Below are 16,144 nucleotides of genomic sequence, written 5' to 3'. Positions count from 1 at the left end.
TGTACCATAATCCTAGGTGCAGAATTATGTTGTCATGAATGGCTCTATCCAGCTTGTTTTGTTCCCTCAAGGTTTCATTTTCTTTTTGAATGTGCCTATTCAAAATCTCTAACTCAAAGATTTATTTTTTGAGAGAAATAGTTAGAGGTTCTTGTGGATTGATAGCTACTCTAGATTGGTTGAGGATCCTGGATCCATTGAGGTATCCTTTCTCTCTAATGACTCTATGTAGTCATAAATTTGCTGATGTACTGGATCTATGTTAGGAGAAGCTCTGCTTGGGCTACCTTCAAAATTCTGTGGAGGAGAGTTTTGTGGACTGTGTTCAGGTGGAATACTATTAGGAGATTGAACTAGGGTTTCTTCCTCTAAGTTTATGAACTGGGCTTTTTTTGATGTTACCTTCCTCACCTTACCTTGGAGTCTAGAGCTCCTTCTCAGGTTTTGGAAGCTTATGGTTTCTTCTCTTGTGTCATTATTCCTCTTCCCTATCTCCTTCTTTTTCTTGATTTGCTCCTTAATCTTGGTCAGTATTTTGGAGAGTAACTATTAATCTTCTTGTGGTGATGAAGGTTCAAGAATGTCTTCATTGATTTCTTCGGCTCTCTCTTTCGTTTTTCCTTTCTGTTTATTCTTCTTTCTAACCTTTGGTTTAGAAGCTGTCTCTGCATCATTCTTTTGTGAGGAGGTTTGAATGTTAATGCTGATCTTTCTCCTCCTACTTTTCTTAACATGACTCTCCTTAGGTGACTTTGGAGCATCCTGGAAAAAATTTCTTACCAAGAAATCTTCCCATGTATCCCCTACACTTTTCAAATGGAATTCAACTAGTATTTTCACTAATCCATGATGATACATAGTTGTTTCTATGGATTCAATTTTCTTTTGGACATTTGTAGCCATCCTTCATAGACTGTTTAGAAGAAAGAAGGGAAGGTTGATGGTTCCATTTTCTAAAAGATTCATTAATAAGCGTATATGGTAAACATACATAAACCCAAATCTTTATTCACATGTAATGAATTTTTGCAATATAAACATCATATTACCCCATTTGTTTTTTAGTGCTGAAATAGGAATTCCCTTCCTAAATACTGTAACATCCATACCTGGGTTTCTAAGGATCACTTTCCAAGATTCACCATGAAATTCCTTGTTTTTAAACCATCTTTCTCCTTCTCTCAGCAGCTCTATTTCTTCTGTTATGAAGGATTCTATGACTGCAAATTTTATTTCTCCTATCTCCACTTCTGTGCCATCAAATGACCTTGCAAAAGACTTGGTAATTTCCTTGTGGTAACCATCAAATTTCTCAATAAAATTTAACCATTCGGCCTTCTGTAGCATCCCTTTAAGCTGTGGATACCCCTCCATATACTTTACCCCTACGGGCTCTGTCCTCAAAATAAGCCCCATATCCCCTGTTTTCAGTTAACCTTTAACCTTGAAAATTACTCTCACTATCTATAAAACGAGTGCTATTTAAGAAATGGAATGACTGTGTGTATGGAAACGGAATGACTACGTATATATGAAAATGGAAAGACCGTGTATATGAAAAGACTACGTGAATATGAGAAATAAACTTAAGAGTTTGCATGTAATAAATAGACAATAATGGTTTAGAGAGTTGTAGATAGGTAGGTCACATCGTCATCTTGACCGTTAAGAGGTGGAGTTGTGGAGGACCATTTGAGTATATATTATGGAGTTTGAAGCGGAGATTTGTTATGAAATAATCATTGAGACCATTTGTCATTAAAGGTGGAAGATATGGCAGAGACATAGTGGTGGTCAAATCAAATGATGGTTGATTAAGGAGACATGTGATTATACATACTATACAAACTTATGTTTTCAAATTGCTTTTCGAAATCAATTTTTGCATTTACCTTTGGAACCTTTACCTTTCGCTTGCTAATTTTTTTGATGTTGATCCACAGGTACCTTGAGCATGGTTGGTCTTCAAAAATTGTTTTTTCTTCAATTCCCTGCACACATGATTTTATTATGAGATGTACACTTGTGCCTGAACTGATAAACAAATTGTAGCTGCAGAATCATATTAGCTGCAGAATGTGAAATAGAAAGTGGAATATGGCTTATGGATCACAAATGAAATGGAAGTGGCTATGTAAGTGAAATGAAATGAGATGTAAGACAAGATGATAAATAAAATGAAGATGGAATGAAAACTGTAAAAGGAAAAACTAAAAAATTTATTGATGAAATATGACAATGCGATGAAGTGAAACTGCAAAAATAAAATGGAGTGAGGTGAGATGAGATGATGAATTTGTAGAATCTAAATTGCAGAGTGATTGTAGCTTTTTGTCACTACTTATTACAAAAATAAAATGGAAAATATAGGGTGTCATAAATCTCTGATTTTCACTTCGTATTTTCTGTATAAGTATGCCAATCAATGATTGGTTTTCAACATTATACAATTTTATTTTTATTTTTTCTTTAGAAAAAATAAAGACTAGGTTAGTGGAGAAGAAGAATTCTTCTTCACTAGCTTCATTTCAGAATTGTCTTGGAAAATCTTAATGAACTCCTCTTTTGAAATTGGTTTCTGATATATCTTTAATCTATGACCATTCACAAGAAGAGGAGTTTTACTTTCATCTATTGTTCTTATCCTCACTGCTCCATTACTAAATACTTTTTCAATCTCATATGACCCAAGCTAATGAGTTTGAAACTTCCCTTCAAAATATTTAAACTTTGAATCAAACAATAGCATCCAATCTCCCACTTGAAACCTCTTGTCCTTGATATATTTGTCATGCCATTTAGCCCTCTGTTGTTGGACTATACTATTTCCTTGAATTTCCTCTTGCCTGATTTTATCAAGTACATTTAATTTCTCCAGCCTATTTTTTTGTGCCTTTGATAAATCTAGTCCCAGTTGCACTGCCATCTTGAAAGTTCTGATTTGGAACTCTATAGGGAACAAGACTTGTTTCCCATAAACAAGTTCATAAGGTGTATGTCCCGTTGTGTTCCTCCATGTAGTTTTATAGGTCCATAAGGCTTCAGAAAGCCTTTATGCCCAATCTCTTCTATGCAGATGCATGGTCTTGGTGAGAATTCTTTCAATCACTTTATTTGTAGATTCCACTTGACCATTTGCTTGTGGATGATAGGGAGTAGATTTCCTATGTTTGATCTTGTATTCTTCCACAAGCCCTTCCATCATGTTAGATGTAAATTGAGATCCCTGATCTGTCAAAATTTCTCTTGGAACACAAAAACGAGTGAAGATGTCCTCAAAAAGAAAATTAACTACATATTTTTCATTAGCAAAAGGTAATGCTTTGGCTTCTACACATTTAGTGACATAATCAGTGCATAGTAATATATACTTCTTCTACTTAGATGGAGGATTAATGGCCCAATAAAATCTAAGGCCCACTTTTCAAAAGGTTCGATGAGTACCTGAATTTGTAATGGCATTTCGTTTGAGGGAGCAGGTTTCCCTACCCTTTGGCAGCTGTCACATCTCTTGAAATATTCTTTAGCATCTTTGTAGATGAATGGCCAATAATATCCTAAAGAAAGGATTTTATAGGCTGTCCTCTTGTCAGCAAAGTGTCCACCACACGGTTCATCATGACATGCCTTAAGAATCTCGGGCATTTCATCTTCCCTCACACACCTTCTGATCATAAGATCTGGGCCTGTTTTATACAATTCGTTAGTGATCTATGAATATCTTGCACTTTCCTGAATAATTTTTATTTTCTCTCTAGGAAACAAATGTGAAGATAACTTTCCTGTGACCAAATAGTTAGCAATATCTGCAAACCAAGGAGTTTGAGTAGTTACTACAAAAAGATACTCATCAAGAAACTTATCTTCAACCGAAGAATCCTTTTTGATATTCTGAATCCTGGACATGAAATCAGCAACTGTGTTTTGTTTTCCAGGTCTATCTAGCACAGTAATGTTGAATTCTTGCAAAAGTAAAAGCCATCTTGTAACTCTGCCATTAGTAATAGGTTTATTCATTAAATATCTAATTGTAGAGTGATATGTATGAACAAAGGTTTCGTAGCCTGTTATATAATGTCTGAACTTGTTAATTGCATGAACAATAACTAAAAATTCATTTTCAGTCACAATACAATTTAACTCAGTGGGAGTCAAATTCTTACTTGTATAGTAAATAGCATAAGGAATCAAATCTTTTTGTCCCAATACAACTCCCAGAGCTCTATCTGAAGCATCTATTGAAATATGGAAAGGGAGTTTCCAATTTGGACCTCTTAAAATGGGTTCTTCAGAAATATTTGTTTTTAAGGTTTCAAATGCCAATTGGCGCCATCAGAATTCCAATTGAATTCACAATCTTTGTTAAGCAATTTGAAGAGTGGGGATGCTATTTTAGTGAAATTTTCTATAAACCTTCTATAGTATCGTGTAAACCCTAGAAAACTTCTATCATCCTTTTGGCAATTTGGAATTGATAATTTAGAGATGAGTTCAACTTTAGATTTGTCAACTTTAATCCCATATCCTGAAATGTGATGTCCTAAAACAATACCTTCTGTAAACATCATAAAACATTTTTCATGGCTTAGTGAAAAGTTTGCTTATTTACATATTTTAAGAACTTTTTCCAAATTTTCCAAAGCTTCTTCAAATGTATTCCCATATACTGTAAAATCATCCATTTATACCTCTACACAATCATGTATTAGATCAGAAAAAATCCTTAGTACTACTCTTTGGAACGTTGTAGGTGCATTACATAACCCAAAAGGAAGTACTCGGTAGGCATAAGTTCCCCATGGACAAGTAAATGTGGTTTTATCCTGATGTTCAGGTGCTACTTGAATTTGATTATAACCACTAAAACCATCCAAGAATGAGAAATACCTCTTATCTGCTAATGTATCTAACACTTGATCTATAAAAGCAAATGGAAATGATCTTAAGGGTTGCTTTATTCAGTTCTTGATAATCAATGCACACCCTGAGCCATTTACCATTCTTTTTAGGCCCAATTACCAAAGGAGAAACCCATTGGCTATCTAAAATTGGGTAAATGAAGTTTACATTCAGTAATTTTTGGAGCTCTTCCTTCACAATCTCCCTAAGATTTGGACTCATCCTTCTCTGAGGTTGTCTAATAGGTCTACAATTTTCCTCAATGTAGATGTGATGGATACAAGTCTTAGGATTAATGCCTTTCATGTCAATGTATTCCCATGCAAATGCAGCAAAATGTTTTTGTAATGTTTTGATTAGCTCTTCTTGTTGTAGTTTATCCAAGTTTTTGTTTATGGTCAATGTCCTACCTAGAAAAATTTCAATTGTAGAGATACCAAACTCTTCCATAGAATAGAGAGACATCTTCCTAGATGACAAATATTCAACATTAGATTTTTCTTGAACTTTCTCATGGTCATATTCTGAAAATGATTCAAAACTTTCTAATGTATTTAAAATTTGACTATCTTCACTAATATCTGAAATAGTAAAGAGAGGTTGAATATCATCTTCATCATCAATCCATTCTTTGTCATCTATTTCTGTGATTGCTTTTGCTGGAGGATATAGAGTAAATTTTTTTGTTGAATTACCATCAGAAATATACATGTCACTAGATCTACAGCTAATAAAAGCATCAGTTGTGGCCAGCCAAGGTCTTCCTAATATGAGTGGGTGTCCTCCTAGATTATTCTTGGGAGTTAAGATCATGAAATCAACAGGGTATTCCAAAGAATCTAAGGATACTGAAATATCTTCTAGCACTCCATTTGGTTTGATTACTGATCTATCTGCTAGTTAAGGTAGGTGTGTAGAGAAGATTAGGAAGCTTTAGTTGCTCCATAGTTTGTTTGCTCATGATGTTTATTGCTGCCCCTAAGTCAATCAATGTATTTGGAATTTCAACTCCATTGATATGTGTTTTCACAATTGGACTTCCTGGATCCACGTATTTTTGTATGGCAATTTTTCCCATCATTATGTCCGTTATTTTTCCTACCAGGTGAATTCTTTTTGTTTCCATTGTTTTTCTACAGACATTCTTCAATTCTTCAATTCATCTATAAAATCATTCTTCAATTCATCTAGAAATTCATCTAGGCTTGTAGCAAAGGGATTTTGATACAGACATTCTTCAATTCATCTAGAAAATCATATTTGGGCAACATAATCTACTTTTCTACTCCTCTATCAATTTGTAATCTTTCAGGAAAAAGGGGTGTAGAAGTAGATGTTGGCTGCTCAATGATAGGAGTTGTGTTCACTAATTCTTTTTGTTTTTCCTTTTCAATGTTTTGGTTTTGGAGAGATGTTCCCTCAAAACTTTTATTGACCTTTAGAGAATCTTCCTCAGAACTGTCTTGTTCATGAATAACTACAAAAGGTCTTTCCTTTTCTAATATCCTACCAAATATCAGTTGAACATCATTAAGATCTAGAGGAGTAATCATATAAGTTGGAAATTGTTGTCCTTCTACTATGTAAGCATGCTGAGGGTTTTTATTGTTGGGGTTTGGTAATGGTTGGGCAGGTAGCTGATTTGGTTTCTATTGAAATGGTAGTAAGAGTTGAGGATTTTGGTTTTGTTGTGGAAATGGTAATGAAAGTTGAGGGTTCTAATTTTGAAGTTGTGGTTGCTGATTTTGTTGCTGAATGTGTGGGGGAGGATAATTTGGATATGATGAAGGGTATTGATAATATTGAGAAAATCTCCCATAAGGATTTTGTACTCCTTGCGCCCACAGTTGAGATTGAGATTGAGGTTGAGGCCAAGGTTGAGATTGAGATTGATGTTGAGGCCAAGGTTGATGCCAAGAATTCCAATTTGGTGGGGGCTGAAGATACATTTGATTGTTAAATCCCTAATTTTGTGGCCCCTGCCAAGGCCTTCTAGCAACAAAACAAAGAGGTTCTGTAGAATTTGGGACTATTTCTCCTTGAAAGACAGCCTTAAGACTTGGAATTGAAGGACAACCCTTGGTCTCATGGCTTTCTGAGCAAATCATACAAGTTTCTACAACTTTTGCATCTAAAGGGCATTCTCTTAGAGCATGTTTTTTTCTGCATTTTGGACAAAAAATGGCTAAAGCATCAGCCTCGGTTTTTTTCTTGTTTTGTAATTTAAGGGTGTCTATTTGCTCACTAAGACTCCCTAGAATATCAGTATAAAATTCATCAAGCATATTACCAATTTCTGCCCTACTTATAGATCTAGTTGCAGATTTGTTTACTCTAACAAGAGAAGGATTTCTTGGACCTTTCCTAGTTTTAGATTTTCCTCTTGAGAGATGAAGACATAATTCTCCTATATCATTTAATGGAAGTTGAGAGATATCTCCCTTCCCCATCATGTTAAGGATATCTATCCACTCATCTCTAATGACTTTTAATAAAAGAGCTTTCAAGGTATCTTTATCTAAATTGTCCATTTTTGCTCTTTTCAAATTATAGTTGAATCTCTCAACCAAATCCTCTAAGTTTTCATCCTCTCTTTGCATAATTTTGAACACTTCATCTTTGTGATTGGTAGGCATGCAATAATCCAAATACTTATCCAAAAACGTTTTTTTCATGTCATTCCATGTTCTAATGGATTGAGTGACTAACCTCATGAACCACTTCAATGCATTTCCTTTTAGTGTTGAAGGAAACAATTTGAGTTTTTGAGAGTCTTCTAGATAATCATAGGTTATGCACAAGACTTCAAACTCAAATAAGAATGTTTCAGGATCCTCACTTTTTAACCCATGGAAGTTTGGGAGGACAGAGGGTGATATATTTTTCATTGTGGAATTTGTTTCCTCATCCACTATAGGGAATCCAAAAGCATTATCTATTTCCCTATTTCCTCTGCCTCCTCCATTATTTCCTTTGCCTCCCTCATTGTTTCCTCTACCTCCTCCTCTAACCCCTCCAAACAGACTCAATTCCCCATCTTCTCCTTCTTCTGCCATTATAGTTTCCTCAGAGTCAGTATAAGGTTCAACCTGCAAGGTTACTTTCTCCTCTTCTGGTTCTTCTATTAATGGGATATGGGAGAGAGGTTCTACTTCTTCTTCCTCACTAGGTATTCCTAATTCTTCAACTAGAAAGTGCTCTCCTATGGAGGTGAAAAGGGCTATTTCTGTTGTTGGAGATTCAAGATTTTTCTCCTCTAGGACTGACTTGGTAAATGAAGTAGGAGATTCTTTTGATTGAATTTCTACCTTTGGAATTTCAAGTGTTCTATGGTTGGGAATATGAGTTTGGGATGGAGGTGTATCTTTCCTTGTTCTTGGTGGAGTAGGTGGTGTTGTAAGAATTGAACTACTACCCCTAGCTATAAATCTACCCCTAGAGTCTCTTTCTCTATGCATATCATTTTTTTTTAATGTAAGAGATAAGGCTACCTAGTTACACTTCCCCAGCAACAACGCCAAAATGTTTGGTCAATTTAGTGTCCTAAATTGCTCTACATAAATTATCAATCCGGGTATCGTAAACTGATGAAGTGTAGTCACTGTTTGTGCTAGCTAACCCTTCTTACTTCATTTTTTTAATGTTTTATGTTGTTTTGGGGGGTCTTTGGTCTTTTAATTCCTAATTATTTACAATGTAAATTATCAGAACTAAATCTAACTTTCGTAAATACTGCTCAAAATCTAAAAATTAAAACAGAGCTAAGAAAGAAATGAAAACAGAGTTTTTATTCCTATTTTACCATTATTTCCAAATCATGAATTAAAACTGAAAGTGAAATTTGCAATTGATGTCTAACTAATTACAGAAATAAAACTAACTGAAATATTTGGTTACTCTGCCTCTCAAATTTGGGAGAAAGTCTCCTTGGGATGACATTTGAGTAGTTCTGTACTTCATTAATCTAAGAGAAAGAAAATACAAAGATACATAAATAACTCATTGCATAGATGAAATGTACAACCACTTAGTTAAGGATGAATTATCAACTTGAAGGGTTTTCCATAAACATTCATTAACACCATGAGTCAGTAAACTAAAATAAAATGGCAAAGATAGTTAATGACACTGATCAGTTTAATTGAGAATTTAAACTAGCAAAACAGTGAATGAAGTAAACTATCCAATAGTGTATCCTTATCATTCTTCGATCCTACTCTCATCCTGAAACAAGGTTAGTTTTTAATTGAAGAAACAAGATTACACCATTGAGTTCTATCTTCTAAACTACTGCTAAAAACTAAAAAGAGATCAAGCTAATGGAAAATAATCTAAATTATAAACACTGTTAATAAAAAATTATGGAAATTGCATTATAAACATTGTTAGTAAGAAAATGATTATAAACATTGTTTTAGAAAGAAAATGATGAATTTACAATTAACAAGAAGATGAAAAATAAAATGAAATGAAACCTTCTTCAGTGCAGGGGCCCTCTGCAATTTATTAGGCTACGCTTGCTCAATCAACTCCAAGAAAACTCCTTTAGATGTTCATAAAAACATGCGGTCTTCTCATATTAAAACAGGGACACAAAATGCCCAGAAATTACAGAGTCCAGAAATTCAATTTCACAATAAAACTATTACTATTACTACTCACTTCTTCAGTCCTTTACACAGGTATTTATAAGAAAAATCATATAATTTTTTGTGGAGAAAAGCATGCTATAGCCAAACACGTAGAAGATAGATATGCAGAATTTCTTCCTCAGCTGCTGGAGACATAAATCCAAGTCATGGTGGTTGTTGGATTCGTTTGTACAAGTGGCTGTTGGAGTCCATAGATATAGGTAGTTGCTCCAGATAACGCTTCCCATCACTGTGAAATGCATTAATTAAGAATGAAACAAAGTCCCGTTACCTTCGGTCTCTTTGTGTTTGACTTATCCATTGATCGTAGTCTTATGCCATCTTCTTTGTTGACCTCAACTGAATGAATAGGATAGGGTCCATGTCATGATGATTTCCAAGCTGCCCATGTGGCTAGTTTCTCCTTTTGACACCTGGAACCTGTTAGAGGATGAAGGTAGTTGCACAACAGCCAATTAGCTGCAACATAGGTTGCGTTCTGTAGCTAATATACAAAAATTTATTCAAACAACAAAACATAAATCTTAACATGTAAATCACTAAATGTCCTCCTCAAGACAATATATACTAGTTATTGGTGATGAGAATGCATCTTTCTTATGGAAAAACAAAGAAAAGGAATGAGAAGAGTTGCTAGGGAAAGAGTAATTTTGAGGCTCAACAGGGCTATGGATCACTGGATTGATCACACACTAGGAAGTTTTGCGACTTATTTTGCGATCGACATAAATATAAGATATATTGAAGCAAAACGAAGGCTCTTTAAAGGACCACAAGGTAACTATTTGAAATCATTAAAAACTGGGATTAAAATGTTATTATGTGAAAAGAGGGTTATGAAGTTACCTTGATGTTTCGGGCTATGTGAAGCGGGAGATTATTTAGAAGGAAAGAAGGATCAAGGCTAGAATATAGTCCACTCATTGAACTCCCTTCAAGCGACGATGAAGGAATGATGCTTCCTACACTGTGAAGTGTAGTCCAATTAATTAGGTAGTGTATCCCGAGGATACCTTATCCATCCACTCCACCTCCACCTCCTCCTTTGCCTCATACACCTACACCTTCACCCCCTCCACCTCCACTTCCACCATTGAACATAGCGAATGTAATGAAGATGCCAATCTTTAAAGGACTAGGGAGCTAAGATACCGAAAAATTTTGGTTTGTCGCAAGGGTTATATGGACGACAGAATAGATTATGGATGATAACATCAAGAAAGCGTAGCTGGTTACAGCCTTACAAGATCGCACATTAACATGATACATCAATTATTGCATTGATAACCACACCGTGGCATTGGTAGAGATCCAACAAACTCTATATAAGGAGTTGAACAAGCCTAAGTGAGAGGCACAGTCAGTAATTGAGTTTAAGGAGATCTGACAGAAGGTAGATGAGACGCCTTGGGATTTCGATCAAAGGTTGAAATTCTTAATTAGGCAGACCAATATGATAATCACATATTCTCAGCATCGTGACTGTATATAGCATCGCTCTTGCCACACTTTAGAGTGCCTTTGTCACAACAAAAGATAGAAACGCAAGATGAATATTTGGAAACTGTGATGAGGTTGGATGCTTCACCCATACGGGATAAGAACCTTGGAGTGCAACAAAGTCACTCATAGTTGGAAAGCCTACACTTGGAATTCCAGATTCTGAAGAAAGGAAAGGAAGTCCAACTGGAGGTGCGCGTTGAGGTCTGGTGCTTGAAGTGTAAGAACCATGGACATGATAAGGACCATTTCCCATGTATAAGAACTATATTATGGGGGGAGGGCATGTTCCCCGAAACCAGAGAATAACGTTGGGACGAGTGTGGGACTTGTGCTATGGTGCACTATCTTTCAGGTTATAGGACAACATACAACTGATCATTTCCATTTACTACAGAAGTTTGTGCAGACCCCTTACTAGTTGTTTTCCAATTTTTGTAAATATGTGGGACATGATGAATGCCATTGTAGAAGTTATGAGCTGATGATGGATAGAACCCCTACCTACCAAATGCAGGTAGAGAATCGACCTTAGGATTAGGGCGTAGGAGCTGTGTGCGGAGGATTCCAAGGTTGAGGATGAGGAAGAGGTGGCAGGCATGGTCGAGGGTGTGGACATGTAATCTACTATAACTATGGTGAAGCAGGGCACTTTGTGTGAGATTGTGCAAATCCCACACATCAATCGTGTTAATATTTTCAACAGTTTGACCATATGATAAAGAAATGTCTAGTCCTTATGGCAAAGATGTAAGAAGAGAAGGCACAACCCCAAAATCCTACGAAGAGCATTCAAATGATGAGGGGAGAGCCCCACGAAGAAGATCAAAGCATAAATATCGTGACTAGAAGTGGTATGGCCACTGGTGCAGATAAAGATAAGCAACTTCAGGATGATGCGTGGGTGCGCAAGAATACTCAGAAGGAATTAGACTTTTATCTTAATCACGCTAAAGAGACCTTCATGGAAGCCAAGAAGAACTTTGTTGAGGCCTCTACCTCAAGAAGCCAGGAGAAAAGACCAAAGACTAGTGCGACGCAAGAGGTAGATCCTTCTGTACTAGCAACTTTTCTAAAAACCTGTATGAAGATTTTTCACGATCAAAAAGCAGTAGAAGGGTTGCAAGATTAAATTGAAAAGTGCCCAAATAAAGAAAAGACTCCTACTAAAAAGCACATTGTAAGAAAAATTGGTAAGCATAAGTAGCACACGGGGCACGAGATGAGGTTGACTGAAATAGGCGAATATAAAATGGAGCAGGTAATCTTGGATCTAGGGTCTGATGAAAATGTCCTACCTAAGAAGACATGGGAAAGGATGGGGAGACATGCGCTACAGTGGTCTCCTATTCAGCTATGCATGGAAAATCAACAGAAAATTATTTCGATAGGGCGCTTATATGGTGTAACGGTGGACATTGAGGGCACGAGCACACTGGCTGAATTTGAGGTCATTGAAATAGTGGATGATAGTAACCCATACCCCACACTACTAGGAATTGATTGGTCTTTGGATATGGATGCGGTAATTAACTTGAAGAAGTAGAAGATGACATTTGAAATGAAATCACTTAGGTTTGTCATGCCACTAGACCCTACAGAAGGAGTGCGTTACACTGAACATGTTTGTGACTTTGTAGAGAGTGATGATGATTTAGATCAGATATACAAGATAACAATGTGAGATGAGGATTAGATCAATCCTACAGTTGATGGAAGAATTGCGTGGGACAAGGATAAATCCTGCACCTCAGATTCGAATGAAGAGCTTGAACACTAGCATAATCGGTTGCATGAAGTATCTACACTCTGTTGCAATAGGATGACCAAATCACTATGGTGTGTCTCAACTGAGGTAAGGAACCTTCTGCATTATGATGGTTTGACTCATGTCGAACCATTTTTAGATGAATTTGAAAGGGAAGTGCTGGAAGAACATCACTTCGAGGCACTGGAGTTGGTGCCACACACTACGCCTGCCTGTTGGTGGGGTACTCACAAGGAGAACTTTGTTGGATAGAAGGAATAAAAAAGGATGATGAAGTTGAGATATGGATATGCTAATACCCAAATGATTGAAAAGTACAGTTGGAATGATGATTCGCGCGATCATTTGGCACGATGGAATAGGCTTGGGGAGCAGAACCACAACTAGAATGGGTGCACATTTTTTGTCATACCTTGGATACAATTCCCATGAACTAGTACTTGGAGATGGAGCTTCACAATGGAACAGCTGGGTGGGACATTTTAAGGGAGAGTTTCTTGTTAACTTTGAGCTTTGAGGATGGATTTGAGTTCATTGATGAAGTATTCTAGGAAGTAAAAGAAGTTATATTCAAGACACCTAAGTAACCGATAGAATGGGCTCAGCTGGATTGGAGTACATAGTTGCACAATGCGCTGGAGTGTTACAACGTGGCTGCTAAAGAGGACAAATAAAACCAATGGAATATTAACATTCCAAAGACAGAAGGACAATGAAAAGTAGAAGGGCTAAAAACTGCGAACCTAGATATATCAGAACCTTTGAAAACTAGACAAGTAAACATTGGATCTGAAGCAGAACGTAAGTTCGCAAAGATAGGAGACTATTGGGACGAAGATATGGTTGATAACGTAGCTGATATGCTTTGCAAATATTAGGATTTATTCCCAACAAAGTTTTTCGATTTGAAAGGGATTATCAGAGATTTAGGTGTTATGAAGATTACGTTAAGGCCAGATGTGAAGCCTGTTCAGTAGAGGCCGTATCAGTTAAATCCAAAGTATAAAGAAAAGGTGTGCCAAGAACTAGATAAAATGTTGGATGCCAGTATTATTGAACCAATAGAGGAATCTAATTGGCTGGTCCAAGAGAAGAAACAGAAAGGCGAAATTGTATATGCGTAGATCTCAGAAAGCTGAAGGATGCATGTGTGCATGATCCATTTCCAACACCATTTACTGATGAAGTATTAGCGATTGTTGGCAAACAGGAGGCATATTCGTTTACTGATGGTTTCTCAGGATATCATCAACTAAAGATTGCATCGGAAGATCAAAGCAAAACAACCTTCGCAATAGAGTGGGGTTTCTTTCAATATACAGTAATGACATTCGGATTGAAGAACGTGCCTAGAATTTTCTCTACAAGTAGTAATCGCGATGTTCAAGGAATTTATTCACAAATTTTTGGAAGTCTATTTTGATGATTAGACTTTGTTTGGGTTGGTGAAGTGCCATGTTGTGAGTCTGCACCTCATGGTGGATACATGTCAAAGGTATTAGATCACGTTGAACTTGAAGAAGTGCATATTCTGTGTGCCCTTTAGAATTTTTTGTTGGGTCCCTATAATACTAGTGATTACCCCATTACTATTGTAGTTATACCCCTTATTTATATTGTTGTGCCCCTATTACCCCCATATTGTTATTTCTGTGCCCCATATAATCCCTCTATTGTTATTTTTGTGGCTTTATATTATTATTGTTAGGTCGGCTGGATTATATTGTGACTCCCTAGACTCCTATATATAGAAAGGAGGTTTTTTCATTTGTATCATCCAAGAATTGTTCATTTATGTAATGTAAAGGAGGTTTCCCCCTCGAAGAGGCTGAATTCTAAGGCGTGGATCTCTCTTTTCTATTTTTTTTGAGCTGGTTTCATAACATTTGGTATCAGAGCTTTGGATTCTAGGGTTTCGCTGCTCCAAACAGGCCATCGTGGCATTTTCGCTATAAATTTTTTCTGTGACGTTTCAGAAGTCGCAAAAAAAACCCATTTGAGAAGAGATCGCGCTGAACCTTGGGTCCGAATTTTAGAGCTTTTTGCGCGATATTTGCGGAGATATGATCTGAGGAAGTTGGCCTTTTTGCAGACTCCTGAATTACATTCAAAACAGGTGACCTGGGGAAAATCGTCATAACTTTCTCTCTGGGGATCGGATTAAAATTCCGTCAGAAGGTATAGAAAGAGGATGGATTGTAGTTTCTTGTGTGTGTGTTTCAGATTCAAAGGTTGAAACAGTGACTCGTGGCACGTCGTACAAGTTTTCTCTACTAAACCAGTCTAAAAACAAGTCACTATGGGAGATTTCACATAACTCTTCCTTGGAGAATCCAATTTGGCTCAGACTTGTGGCATTGGAAAGAGGACGCAGAAGGCTACTATAGGTAGCAGTTTCAGAATTGGATGATCCAAAATTACAGAGATACATCAGATTCAATATCAGGCTTCTATAAAGTGAAAAAAGGTGTGTAGGTTTTTTTTAAATTTTTGTGTAAGCTTGGTTTAACGGAATTCAAAGGGCATAGTAAAGCATTATTATCAGTAACTGATGCCCCGAGGAAAGAAAATGCAAACACCTAGTAAGGAACCTGAAAGCTCTAGCATGACCCATGAAGAAGAGGAAGAAATGCTACATGATCTATCAAAATTACAAGAACAAGTGCAACAAATGTCACGCTCACAAAAGCTAACAAAAGCTAAGATAAGTGGCGTGGAATCTAATATAAATGGCATCGAATCTAAGATAAATGGCGTGGAATCTAAGATAAAGGGCATGGAAGCTGAGATGGATGATTCGAAGACAGATTTGAAGAGAGACATGATAGATTTGAAGATAGATATGAAGACAGACATGGAAGAACTGAAGAAGTTGCTACAAGAAAGGGTCACTAATGGTGAAAAGGTAGTAAAGGAAACTCATGATGAGAACAAAAGAAATGTTAATCATGATTCCATAGACTCTAATGTTGGATCGAAGAATCACCATATTCCAAAAATCGATATGAGGAAGTTTGATGGCAAGGATCCCGCCACATGGATATTACAGATGGAGCAATTCTTCGATTTCAATAATGTGCAAAACGCACAAAAGGTACGTATGGCAACTGTATATTTGGAACAAAATCAGTTTGTATGGTATCAATGGCTTTGCTCTCGTAAACAATTTATCACTTGGGCAATTTTTACGGAAGAATTGATAGCACATTATGAAGATACAAAAAGCAACACTTTTTTTAGCCAATTGATAAGTCTCAAACAAAAGGGTTCAGTAATGGAGCACATTGAGGAGTTCCAAAAATTGAACATAAGGGTAAAAGATATT

The sequence above is a fragment of the Pinus tabuliformis genome, chromosome Q (assembly GCF_031772625.1).
Source record: "Pinus tabuliformis cultivar Carrire ecotype Pingquan chromosome Q, CPIR1, whole genome shotgun sequence".
NCBI classification, from domain to species: Eukaryota; Viridiplantae; Streptophyta; class Pinopsida; order Pinales; family Pinaceae; genus Pinus; species Pinus tabuliformis.
This window is presented reverse-complemented; position numbering follows the sequence as displayed.